The sequence below is a fragment of the Bombus flavifrons genome, chromosome 7 (genome assembly GCF_040668555.2).
Source record: "Bombus flavifrons isolate JBK064 chromosome 7, iyBomFlav1_principal, whole genome shotgun sequence".
Taxonomy (NCBI): domain Eukaryota; kingdom Metazoa; phylum Arthropoda; class Insecta; order Hymenoptera; family Apidae; genus Bombus; species Bombus flavifrons.
Window position 1 is genome coordinate 13,946,976 of NC_138448.1, and position 14,198 is coordinate 13,961,173.

Sequence of the window (14,198 nt, forward strand, 5' to 3'; positions counted from 1 at the left end):
TCACCTACGTCTCCCCTCCCCGCGTGCTTTTTGCACTACACTCTACCTCCTACCATCGTTTCGCCATTTCCCTCTCTCCGGCGAGTTGATGCACGATGCAGGGGAGAAAGACACGCCGCCTTCTGACCGGCTCGTAGTTGCTCGAAAACCTCTCTTACCTGCGCCGTGCGCTCGGTTTTATCCTTCGACACGTTTCCGATCGGTTTCGTTGTCGCGTGCCCTGTCCGTATCTACCGCGCGAACCCTGACCTTCCGCCATTTTGGTCGCGCCGCCGCTTCCGGCTCGTCGCCAAACCCTCGGCCGCCGTTCTTACCGATCGGGCGATATCGCGGCCCCCAATCGATCGAACTTCGCCGGGAAACATGTTCGAAAACGCGCGGTCTGCGCGCTCCTACGTCGACTCGATCCTCGTTCGCGCCAGCAACGCGATGTTTTGATCTATTCCCGATCCTCCTTTCGGAGGATATCGCGATAATCCACGAGACTCGTCGATAGCAAATAGATTGAAAAATCAAATTGCAATCGTTGGAGGATCGTCGCTGGAAATTTGTACTCTGACAAAAGTCTGGATAAAATTGCAAAGATCGAAAGACTCTCGTTGTGCGTGTATGTGTGATTGTTGTTATTACGCGGTAAGGAGAAGTCGAGAAGTGTATTTGTAGGGGGTCGTTTGGTGTTTAGGATCGTGGTTGATATTGCGACGAAGTGAGTAGAGACATCAGTCGTGCTTGCAGAGTGGAATAGGATTTCTAAGGGATTCTTCTTCGTAAGAGAAGAGAACTATCGGTTGCGAAGACTCGGCGATCGTTCGAAAATTCCGCAGAACTTTCCTACGCGTGTAAAATTGTTGAATAAAACAATTTGCGGAATAAATAACAGGAAGAAACGGTACAAGAATCTTAGAAAGTTTCTTACTTTCAACAAAGCTAACAAAGTACTTTTAAAAGAGTCTTTCTATATTATCTGCGAACATTAAAAAATCTTCACGGTCAATCGTTACGTTATCAGAGAAGAACAGATACAGTCGAAGAACCAATAGGAAGCAAACCAATTACGATACCTTTGTACAATTAAGAAACAATTGCGCTTAATGCAACGAGACAAATGTTCCATCGATCATAACACGTCTTTGCCTCCAATCAAGGAGTACCAAGCACTTTCTAGGAAGACCCAGTAGCCGATTCAACGCCGCAGAGTCCAACTTGGACATCTAGAAGTTGGATGGCCAAGTTTGGACGCCTCGACGAATCCGTTTCCAGTTGAAGCAGCCTCGAAAGCGTAATTCCAACGACTATTGACTAGTCTATCGTTTCACGACGACAGTATCGTCACGAATCTCGTGCACAAAGACCTAACTGCGAGAAAATCGATCGGAAATTCAAATAGCTGATCAATGTTCGACGAGATCTTGCTCTAAATAAATTGCAAACTTTCGATCGGGTATCTGTTCGTTAAGACTCGTGCAACGAAGGTAGTCGTCGAAAGGACTGATCAACAGGTTGCTGATCTAGATAGAGCTACTCCACGGGATTGTTGGTTAACTTGCTCTCAAGAGGAAGTCCAAGGAACTCGAGATCGAGAGTTCTGTCTTCTGGCACGAGAGTTCCTCGTCTCTTGCTGTCCGATCGAGAGGAAAACGAGGCCTGGTACCACAGAGGGATTAGATTGGCAAGTTGCCGGGTGATAATCCGAGTATTGCGGGTTCTAAGGATGGAAATTTGGCGGAGACGAAGTTTGGACGAACACGTGCAGTGAAAGGTTAAATTGTTCGCCGTGAAGTTTCACAGTTCACCGTAGGAAGGAATTTTAGCGTGATCGATCGGTAATTATTTCTTTTGTCGTAGCGAGGACGAATAAAGTGTCTTAAACTGGAGATAAGGAAATTTTAACACGAGCGATCGATAACTTTTTTCTTCATCTAAGTGTTTTGTACTCTTGAAAAATTAAAGAAGTGTTCTGAATGAAAAACAGCTTCAGATTAGCCGATAACTTTTTTTCCTTTGAGAACGAGCAAAGTGTCTTGGTCTTGGGATTAGGAAATCGAGATCGGGAAATATTCTAAATGAAAAGTAAATTAATCGATAATAGTTCGATGATTCATAAAGTGATTTTTCTTCGTTTTTTTTTTTATCGAAGAGATACGGCGATCATTAGAGTAGAAAAGAAAGAATTAGGTTAGCGAGGGAATTGAGATAACCAGGCGAGAAAACCGGTTTGAAAAGTGTCGTATCGAGGATCGTAGTGTAAAATCGTGGAATAAATCACCGGCTTAGTTTGTTCAAAGCCTATTCAGACGCAACCTGATAATAAGCCGTATTGACATTTCGAAGATAACGAATAATATATCGTTGACACGATAAAGAGGAGTCGATTTGTAGAAAAATATAGCAACAACGAATTCGATTTAAAGTTCAGGGACTGAATTAAATCTTCATGAACCGATAGAGAATCGCCGTTTCGATGTAATATTTATTGTCTTTTTAAATCAGAAATCCTTATTTCAGTGATCGTGCTTCTATGAAACGTTTCTTTTCTTCGGATCATTTTATTCAATGGACATCGTACAGCACGAAGCGAAGCTTTTCACAATGGAAATAAGATTCCAATCGCAACATTGTTAGTAGAAACATATTTCTTCCATTAATCAAAGATCGAATCAAAAGAGGAGTTCGTTGATCAAAAGTGTAATAAAATCGAGTGAAATATCGTATCGGGAAGTTAAACCGCAATCGCGAAACTTCCACTTCAATCGAGTCTAACGAACTCGAACAACTTCTGGAATTAAGGGCTGCAACATCGTTGAAGATTAAACTCGAAGGCCACGAATTTATTGTTCCCAAGGAATACCACGAGCTTTCTCGTAAAATAAGAAACTCGAGATTATTGAAGATAATAAAGGAAGGAATTTTAAGACTTCGTAAAAGTATACTCCGTTGTAATCAGGATTAAATACAGCTTCGTTATACATACTTTCTACCCGCGTAGAATTATTGCAATCAATTATAAATTTTTCTAATTTCATAACTCACTTTTCGTTGTTTGTGCAAACAAATTTTTCGAAATAGAATTTGCAAATTTTCAGAAGTTATTTGTTTAATTATTACTGTTCGAAACAGAAGAGTTTCTCTAATTAAAAGTAATTCGTTAAAATTGAAACTTCATTGAAGGCGAGTGTGCGTACAGGTCATTGATTTCAGCGTAAGACAATTATACTAAATTACGATGCAAGGGTAGCTTGCAAAAATTATATAAATTTTGTTCGCAGTAGAAGAAAGAAAAAAGAAAGTAGAAGGTGAAGAAAGATCATAGATTTAATAGATCGACGAAAGAAAGACAGAAAAGTGTAAAAGTTCAGAGAACTTCGTTAACGCTACAGCGGTGAATTACGAAAGCTTCTTAGTACTTTGTAAAAGCTAGGTAAGCAAGTTGAGAAAGTTTACGGAACTTCACGAAAGGTACAGAAGCGTGCTAACGATTCTCAGAGAATTTCACAAAAGCTATAGAGATAAGTTAAGGAAGCTTACTGTAATCTGTAAAAGATTAAGGGAGCAAGCAAGGAAAGTATGCAGTATTTTGTCGTAAAATGTTTCAAAGATTACGGAAGTAAACTGTAGTACTCTACAAAAGTTCCAAAAGTAAATTAAGAAAGTCTTAAAACATACGAAAATCTATAAAAGTGTACTAAAAACTGCTAGAGAATTACGTCTAAGTCGAAGAAGAAGCAAATCGAGGAAGCCTACGCTATTCTGAGAAAACAACAAGAAAATCAAGTTAAAAAGTTGTACAAAATCTACAAAAGTGAACTGTAAGAGTTTACGAACGCCCGCGTGCACAATTACACAAACTTTACGAAACCAACGAACGAAAGCTTACAGCATTTTACAGAATCTTTGCAGAACCAACTTATAAGAAGCTTGGAGATCGTATAGAAGCTTCGTAAGCAAAAGAGGCGATAGAATACTTCAGAAATTGAGTATCGAATCGCGTTAAAAGATCGATCTAGCATTCTGATCCAACGTGATAATCTTCTTGACCAACTAAAAGCAAAGTGTTTAACTACGATCGAACGTGAGTGCCCTGTGTGAGTTCCTAGAACTCAGCTATAAGAAGCTTGCAAACCTTAGAGAAGCAAGAAAGCCAATAACAGAACACCGCGGAAACTGGCTATCGATCCACGTTAAAAAAGGTCAATCTGTTAACCAAATCCATCGAAATAATCTACTTAATTAATTAGAAACAAAGCGTTTGGCTATAATCGAAAGTGAGTGCCCTGACCCTGCAACCGACTGAGAACTTTCGTCGATTGTCTTGCCGAAGATCTACCGGTCGCGTGATTCATCGAGGCCACCGGTTGAGCAGGTCAGGGACGCGAGTTCTGCGGCTTCAGGCCGGTGCACATCCAACCTGGATTTCTACACGATTTAACGCGCGTCGGGCTTCGGGGACGCTGTGAGCGTGTCGGCGTGCAGACGGCCCGGCATTATCTCTGCAACGCGACGATAAAGTTCCGCACGAGGGACACGATAAAAGCACGCGGGTTCTGCTTGATTAATCGCGCGTCTCTATTCACCGATTCTGTTCTCGTTAGGACAATCCGTGCTGGACCGAGCGCAACGAAATATAGCGAGGACGTTGCACGGGGTTGGAAAGTGAGAATAATAAATACAGGAGGTGAATCTTCCGATGGCAGGTGAATTGTGAAGTGAAACGTGGAATTGGAGGAAGCGGGAAGCAGTTGGGATTGGAGAAACTGCAAAGTGGTGAGTAATCTGCGGATCCTTGAGATCTTTGGTGATTTTGCGGAGCTACGGAGAATTTATTAGGGCTGTTGCTTCGATCATTAATCGTTCTGCTCTTCTTGCTTCTTTTTTGGAACGTTTTATTCGTAAAATGTATGGAATGTACAGAGAAAATAGTGAAATAATATTGGATATCAAATTAAATATTTAGTAATTATTTATTTTAATAGTATCTATAAAAATATAATATTCTGTGTCATAAGAATCCGAGGAAAACAACAGGATTAAGTAGAGTTCTGGGACGTATATCTTTTAAATACATGTTTAACAAAACGTAGATTATTATATCGTTAAGTTGGGCAGGACTTTAGGTAGAGTTATTTAACGTTAAAGTATGATAAGTAGAGTAGATTTGAGAATATGACAAAATTTCATACTTTGCATATTCAAGTACTTTCAAGCTATTTCATTCGTACAATCAAATTATTAGAGCCGAGGCTTTTCGCAAGCACTGCAGCTGCTTTTATCAGGAAATACAATTTCCAGATATTGTAACTCGATTATGACTACGAGATTCTATTATTACGCGATAATTTGTAAAACTGATATAGCAGTTTTGTTTCGATGAAATTCAATTTCTGCACTGATGTTTCATCCGTCTTTCTTGTTTTTAGTGGAGAATCCATGAAATTCTCAATTTTTATTACGAAGATCCAGGATATTCTGAACTTGTGCAAAAGTCAAGGCGGACAGAAATACAAATATTATCTGATCACGTATAGTAGTAGATCTTTTTTTATTAAGATTTATTAATTTAAAGAATTAGATTAAAAAGTGGAAGGTCGTAGCTATAAGAATTTGTACGAATTCGTCTTTACGATCATGAAATGGATACTACGACGATTAATGGATACAGAAAAAAAATCATCTTAAGAATTACGTCTCCCCTTTCGCGCTCTCGTCGATATTTAACGAATGATCGGTGATTAAAAGAGGTTAATAAGCACGCTCCAAGTCGATCGAGATATACGACAAGGATTCAGAGAATCGTAGAGAATCGTTGGAAGAGCGGCGCCATTCTGGCGAACGAAAACGAAGAAAGGAACGTAATCAGCGTCGTAGGAAGTGCAAGATTATCGATACCCCTCGTGAAAATAAGAAACCTCTTGTCGTTGATCGACTGTACCAGCGTGCCGTGGTTTGTTCGAAGATTAACTCGGCAATTAAGCCAACGTGCCCACTTGTTTCTCTGTTTTTCGTAGTTCGATCGCGTCTTCGATTAACAATCAGGGGAGTGGCGCGAGAACGCGTCCATTTTTATGGACGAGTATGACCTCGATTGCGAGCATCGTGGTCTGGATCGGTTTCAAGTGGAGAGGTATTGTGAATGGTGCTGTTTGTGGTTTCGCCGGCAGAAGAATCGGATGTACACGGTCGTTCAAAAGTTTTTCCATAGCTACTCGTTTCTTACAAGATATGATTTAATCGCGAAATTGACTGATTAAGGATCGATGTCTTCGTGGGATTTTCTATTTCTATTTACATTTTCACGAATTCTGTTCGTTAATATATACGTTGTAAAAATTGTTTCGATTGTTTCAAAATCGTAAAGCTACGTATACGTAACTGAATTTTTGGACGAGAAATATGACACAAAGAAGATGATTTTTGATTAGGAAGATTTTACACGACAAACTGCTAATGTTGTAATCTTTTAAACGAACGTGGATCAACTTTACTATCGAACCTACAAAGGAATTCCAAAGATTTGTTTCGTATTATGACAGATGTTCGTCCGAATCCAGTTCCAACTTCAATTCAATTTCAGATTAGAAAATTCCAGCCATACAGGTCTTCAACTTTGCGAGTCATAGTTTTAAGACTTTCATCGAGAAACGCGATTCACCTTCGTTCCCATATTTGCCTTCTTTAAACTTTCGTGTCGTTTAAACAACTTTGAACCATTTCACCGTCGATTAAAATAAGGATATTGCAAAACTTAACAAATATTGTCTCCTATATATATATATCGCGCATTTACATTTAAGACGTAGATCTCATAGTGGATTGTACAGTAAATTTTAAAAGAAGGATACCCAATTGTTCGTGGTAATAATTATAAGTCTTGATAGTTTGTATTTCTCGGACGTACGACAGGTTCTACGGTGAAAGCGTTCAAGTATTTAAACGAGTGTTTCTCTGTGGTAAACGACAGCAGACAGTAAGGCACCGAGCATATATAGTATACCATAACACGACTCGCCAATAAGGTTTTACACGGCGCGATATAACTGATGGATGAGCGTTGATTGCTCAGCCAGAGTTTATTAACTTCTCCTCGCAACTTCGTTAAAACGGTATCCGCGCAATTAAGCTTCTTGGTCGAAGGCGAGAAAATGGTGCTCGCGAGCCTTTCCACGCCAGACTTTCCCCTCTTTTTCCGGCTATTTCTTTTCCCCCTCGTTGTCGAAGAAGAAGAAGAAGAAGAAGAAGAAGAGGAAGAAGAAGAAGACGTCCAGAGGGACTTGGTTCCGCTCGTTCTCGCGAAACGATCGCGGTGATTTGTGGTGGCGTTTGCCCAAGATACATCTCGCTGCCTTGCGCGTCACTTTGCTTTTTCTAGCCGCCTCTGCGCGGACAAGGAAGAAGCGGAACGTCCAGGAACGCGAGTCGAGTCGTCCACCGAGCTGGCTAAAACGCACGCGATAGTTTTTTTCGAGACTCCACCAAGATGCGATCATACGTCTTCTCCTTGATCTCTCGGATACGCTATAGCGAATATGAGCTGTTCTTGATAGGTGCGTTGTACCTTTTTATGCAGAGGTCTATGCTTTTATGCAATGGTATGTAGATAGGCATACTTTCGGGAAATTGAACAGCGAAGTTTCGAAGTTCACTTTGGAGAGACAAAAAGATATTCCTTTTTTCCTTTTTTATTGCTATTTCGTGAAATACGTGTAAGATTGTAGATTGAATGTGAGAGGTTTGACGGTTTTTACGATGGTTTGATTTTGTAAGATTTTGTTGAAATTTATCGTGTAACGGGTAATGATAGAAAAGAATTGGAATTTTTGCGTTGCGTTTAATATCTTTTGTTTATACAGTTCATTCATTTGGGTGGATTTGACAAAGTTAATTCGAGGATCTCGGGACCCTAATGCGACTTGTCGAATTAAACGTTCAAAAAATTGGAAGCTCGAATTAGAAAAGATTTTAAGATTTACTTGAGATTTTGTGAGTGGCAGATACTTGACTTGTATCCAACGTAGTGTAATCGAACGCGTTTCAAACGTTTCTCAACTTTTCTCGAGGATGATGGTGTGCTTGGCTGGAGCATTTCACCCTCGGATTACGAAACTCGTCGAATCATCGTCGCTTAGATAGGAAAACGTTTCGATCGTTAACGTTTCAACCGGGCTGCCGCCGGCGTAATGCCACGGTCATAAAACGCGAACTTTCGCGTTCAGTTGTTCCTTTCGCACGCATCTGCCGTAGAGAGACGTGCAACGCGGAAACGTTTTGCTCTTCGTTGAAAAGTTTCAGCTCGCGCTCACCTCGACTCGATCGGAGAAATCTCCAACTACGCATCGAATACGAGCCTCGTCATTTATTTGTTAACCGCTTGTGGTCGAATCTCTTCCCCTTACGAGAAGAAAAGTTACGTTCAGCAGCTTACGATGTTTGTTACGAGCTAATCGTACTCACACGTGTACCGAGGAACTACCGTAAACTTTAGTATACATTGATAAAACATACGATCGTTCGTCCGATCGTTTCGTAAAATCTGTTCTTCGAGTCTAAAGCTTAGACAAGGTATCGTAATTCATATTATTAAACAACTGCGCGATAAGAGTGGCCAATAAAAATGGATAATAGAAGAGAGTTAAAAAAGCGAAGAGCGTAAGATTGTAAAATCGTTACAAGAATCGATTCTGAAAACATTTTCGGATTAATATAGAACCAAAAAAATAATGGCTCTAAAGTTTCTACATGACGTTTCAAGAACTAAAACTATCGTAACTATGCTGTTTTTAGATCTATAATAAATATATGAAATAGTTTAAATATCGTAAATGATTTTTACTCTTGTTTGAATGTTATTATTGGAAAGTCATATTTTACAAAAAGATTACGTAGGTAAAAAGGTCATATTCTTTAGGACAAATTTATGGGGAAATTTGGAGAAGTTGGTCCACCGATATGTTTCTTCGTCATTGTATCTGCCAGATCTCCACGATGCTATTACAAAGCATCGTTCATCTTAAACGCCACTATCATATCAAACGAATATCAATCTAATATTAGGAATAATGTACATAACGGTACCTCGTGACGTTACCGTTTCGCTCTAGCCGATACTTGCCGCTTTTCTCCCCATTTACGTCCGTTCGTTGAATACTCAGTCAACGATCTCACCGTCAATTAACATGAATCCACCGCAGAAATGATCGAAACGAGCCTCGAAACGAAATCACGTTTCACATTGCACGCTTGTTTATTCCTGTCGACGCTTCACTTCGCAATTCCTTTCTTCGCGAATAGATTGATTTATCAGTGGCTCGTTATGCAAATAGACTTTCTGTCTTTCTGGTTTGTCTGCTGTCTTTTTCCTACTCCCGTTGCAAATTTTTCTGGACGTCGTTGAACGAGCACGCAGTGATTTTCTGCTATTCCACGTGCGACAATTTCGTAATCGATCCGATCTTTATGCGTATTTAAATGTAGAACACGTCGATCGTGGAGGAACGATCGATCGTGTACGAAAGATCGATCGGCGATGGATTTGCATCCTATCTTTGAATCGTGTATGCTAATTTCCTTTTCCTTTTCTCGAGCAATATCCTTTAGCGTTTGTTTCTGGCTGATTGCGTAAGATTTTAGACAGAGTTTAATAGCAGCATTGCTAATGATTGAAGCACGTAGGTATCAAATTTATATGAAAGAGAAACTTAACATGAAAATTTCTGTGTATATGGAAAATGACATCTGGACGTAATTTGTGTGAAGAAAATATATGTAAAAGGATATACAAAATATTGTAGCATCGGAAAATTAAGATATAAATTTTTCCCGATTACTTACAATTTATTAATAGCAAATTAAATATACAAACATTAATAGGACAGAAAACGACGTTTGTTTAATTGAAACTAAATGCTCTTAAATTAGCTCTGCTCTTCGCAACACACTCGCTTTTCGACTCGTATACTCTGACCTCTCGGTCACCTCTCTTTGAAAACCGAAACAGTCCTTTTGTTCTAACGCTGTTTATCGTTTTTCTCATACCTCTGCAAGAACTAGGTGACTTTAGTCACATAGGCGCTCTTAAATGTAAACGAACCACAGAAGGACGACATACACGGTTTTTTCTATTTTCGACCGATCTAAAATTAAACTCCTTTATGATATTACAATATGTATGTACAAGTAATAGAACATAAAAGACAAATCGATAAGTTTATCTAGAAATTTAATAGAAGGTTGCTGAATTCTTTCAAAATACATCGCTGTAAATCTATAAAATTATGAAAAATTACGAATGATCGCTCGCTTCGATTACTCTGGTAGTCTCAGCGTTGAAATGGAAGATATTTGAACTGTTGAAACAGTAATATATTTGTAAAATATGAAGAAATATTAAGCTCTAACATATGAAATATCTGATTTTCAACGAGTTACGAAAAAATGCGTTTGTGTAATGTAAAAATGTGAAGGAATTAAAATCACCTTTGAAAGAGAAAATTGTCAGTTTCAAATAAAAAGATAAAAATAGTTGTTGAAAAAAAAAAAGGTTTAGAAAATTGACATTTCATATAACATGACATTCTGTTGATTTAGAAATGATTGAAAAATGCTTGTGAGAGCGTGAAATAGATAATTCTTCTAAGTGTGTCGATTCGTGTCGATAAAATTACGTTTACAAAATACCACCTTAGTTGCCTCGCTTACTTTCCATCGAGTGTACTTATATGTAGGTACATAAAGAAATTTCAAGTGCGTCCCTGTACCTATTGCAATTCTGTGTAAAGAAATTTCGCAAGCTCCGCATATCTGTTTAGATATGGAAGACGATTGATCAATATGACTGTGTGCAAACATTGGGATAGGAAGATCAATGCGTTGCTTTTTCTTTCGTAATGTTTTTCCTCTGAAGGTTAGCCGATATCAAGAATAATTAATTAATCAAGTCGTACATTTATGATTTTTTAATATATATATTATGCATATATACCAGGTATGTAAATATGAAACCGGAATTTTTGTATAGAAAATACACATTTATTGTATGAAAATGATTAAAAATATTTTATTCGAAGTATTGCTCATCGCTAGCTATACATTTTTCCCACCTGTCTGGCAATTGGTGGATGCCACGCCAAAAAAACTGTCGCTCTTTTGAGGCAAACCAGTCATCCAGCCATTTTCGTACATTTTCGTAAGAAGTGAAATGCTGGTCAGAAAGTGCGTGTCCCATCGATGCAAATAAATAGTAATCGGACGCAGCCAAGTCTGGTGAGTAAGCCGCGTGCGAAAGTATTTCCCAACTGAACTCTTCGATCGTTTCTTTGATCGGTTTTGCTGTATGCGATAGTGCATTATCACGAAGCAAAATTACTTTGTGTTGCCTTTTTTGATATTCTGGTCGTTTTTCACGCAAAGCTTGATTCAAATCGATCATTTGTTGTCGGTAGCGCTCAGTATTAACGGTTTCGCCAGGTTTCAACAGCTCGGTGGTCTTTTTCGGTGGTCTTCCACGTTCTTCGTTCCTCGCGTCAAAATTGCCACTTCTGAATTTTTTAAACCACTCGAAGCACTGTGATTTACCAAGAGCATGCTTCTTATTGTTATCTCTTTATTCTACCGTTTAATTTTACCCTATACTGAACATATTGCTGATATATTTTGCACTTTTACATACTCGTATTTTAAATACTACGTATCTTTTCCATATTTAACACGCACAAATATTCCAAATTTGCTCTCCAGAAACTATTTTCCTTTAAACGCGACAACCCCGTAACCTCATCCTGAAATACGTGATCAAAATCGCATCCAACTTGCCACTCAATCAGCAGCAAATTCACCTATGCTCTACCCTATTTTCAAGTAGAATTCGCAATACACACGAATTGAAAGCGCGTTCACTCGGTTCTTTTCGCTCTTATTCAGATGTAAATGCGACGTGATCGTAGCTGTGAATTCTCGGTGAACCGCGATCAAAACAGCGGAAGCGTCGTCGAATTCCAAGGGTTCGTCGAGCGAATTTGCATCCTACACTTGTGCTACGACGACTGATCCCAAGGGAATTCAGCACCGTTACAGACCGTGCGAACCAAAGATAAAGATAAAGTCTCTGTTGGCACCAAGAGAACCGAGTAAATCAACGCTCCGTCTCTTCCTTACCCTTTATTCTTGATTCGATTTAATTCCGCTGAGAGAATGGAAGTCGTTTGATCTGTTGCAGGGCTTAGTAGATAACAGAATGTGATTCGCTTTGTGCTTCGCTATCTTGTGTTTGGTCGTTGCGAGCAAAACGATTGGATTCTTAACACTGGAACTATTATAACGTAAGATTTTAAAAATATATAAAGTATATAATTCGTGGAGTGTAAAAGCAACAAATTAAAATGTACGGTGTACGAAGAAATTTATACAATACAAGTATTTTAAAATACATCGGTCAACTGCCTCAAAATGGATCGATGTAAATTTATAAAACCGATTTTATGGAAAACCATCGATTTTGACCACTTTGGTAGTTCTAGTTTTAACAAAATTGTCAATAAAAATTCCTTCAAAACGTGCTATTCAAAGTTTCCGTTTAATTGACCATTGTAAGACTAGACTGAAATTATTTCTAACTTTTATGGATGACATATTTTGGTCTATTTCTCAACTATGTGGCCTATCTGAACCATCAGGACTATCTGGTCTATTTTCTATGAATTTGTTTAAAAAATTCATGTTAAGAAAAAATTGGGAAGGATGAGAAGATGTTGTATCTTCAGAGAATTAACATATTATAAAGCAGTATGTTCAACGTTTATTTCAAAAACTTTTTCTTCAAGTAGCTTCGTAAATTCTTCTTAAACGACTTGTTTCTCTTACTAATAAATTACTAATTAATATCTTCATCGAGCAAAGAAAGCTATTCCTTGATCAATCCTTTCCCAACAAAACACTTGAAAACGAACGTCACATTGCGAAGAACTTAGATACTTGGATACTTTTCTATCATTTAACGTTTCTATAATTAGATACTTTCTATAATTGCAGATCTGTTCTAATTCTAATTCTCTCGTAATACGGAACCCGTTGCGATCGGATTTATACGCACAAGTTGTTACGCGTGTGTATACCTGCGTATAAGTATCTATATTTGCTTCCTTTCGCGTTATTCATCAGATCCGTACACCTCTTCCGTGTTCCAACATCGTAATTGAGCTTGTAATAATTGCAAAAAAGTTACATAATCGACGATGGATCATCTCGCGTCTCGCATTTCTTTAAACATAGCTAACAAGTAAGCCTGAGAAAGCAAGGAAATTTAGCGATTTTCTTCTCGTGGCCCATTCAGCTCCAAGCCTGATGAATAATTGATGCACTTTATGAATACATAAGGCTGTTACATTGTAAAGGCACGCAAGTTGGTTAGCGATTATTCCACGCGTGCATACGGGAATACGTGCTATACAGTAACAACTTGCGACTGATTGCAATACTATTTGCACGTGATATTGCGGCGTTCTTTGTCTTGTTTAAACAAAGCTAAATCGACAGCCATGAAATTGGATTAATAAGTAAGCCACGCTTGTCATTAGTTAGGTTTAATTATTCTAACACGAATATTCTGTGTATTACGTAATTGATGAGTTGAAATAATGAATCATACAAGTACAAGAAACAATCCACTTATCACTCGAACGCTATAAAGAAAGGAAAAGGAAAAATAAGTGGAAAAAACAATGTATAAAATTAATTACACTTATTTATTTGTAGGTATTTTATACTATGCCCCATGGGTAAAATATTAATGATATTTAAACAAATGTCTAGTACATATAGCTTCTTTTTGTTGCATTCTGCATGGAATCTTTCTTTACGAAGTGATTCGTTCTTTATTATTTTTTCAACTTGCATCCTTTACTATCTTGAACTTCTCAATTAGCGCAATACTCTTTGACACGAGATTGAGACGAAATAAATTGTTATGACTATTTAGTAATTCCTCTTCTCTTTGTGTCTCGTTCGATGATGCCTCGGAGAAGAGAAATCATGTGTAGCGTTCAAATGAGATTACAGACTAATGATGTAATTTGGAGATGAGCTTACTGTACTTTCACTGATGTTTCTACGTAATTACAGTAGGTAGATACGTCTAATAGTTAGTTAGAAGATCGATGGTATTATTAATTATAACGTGGCAACATAAGTACTACTCGTTTATACTCATTTAT

The 14,198-nt window shown here is 38.3% G+C and overlaps 1 protein-coding gene across 1 annotated transcript in view; it reads left to right on the forward strand.

The window, feature by feature from the left end:
- The first annotated feature begins 3,113 nt into the window (after positions 1-3,113).
- Positions 3,114-14,198, forward strand: part of LOC138181967 (uncharacterized) — a 99,574-nt gene continuing 88,489 nt past the window's right edge. Inside the window, exon 1 of the mRNA XM_069117387.1 lies at positions 3,114-4,761. The gene's annotated coding sequence lies outside the window, so the exon portion shown is untranslated. The remainder of the gene's footprint in view (positions 4,762-14,198) is intronic.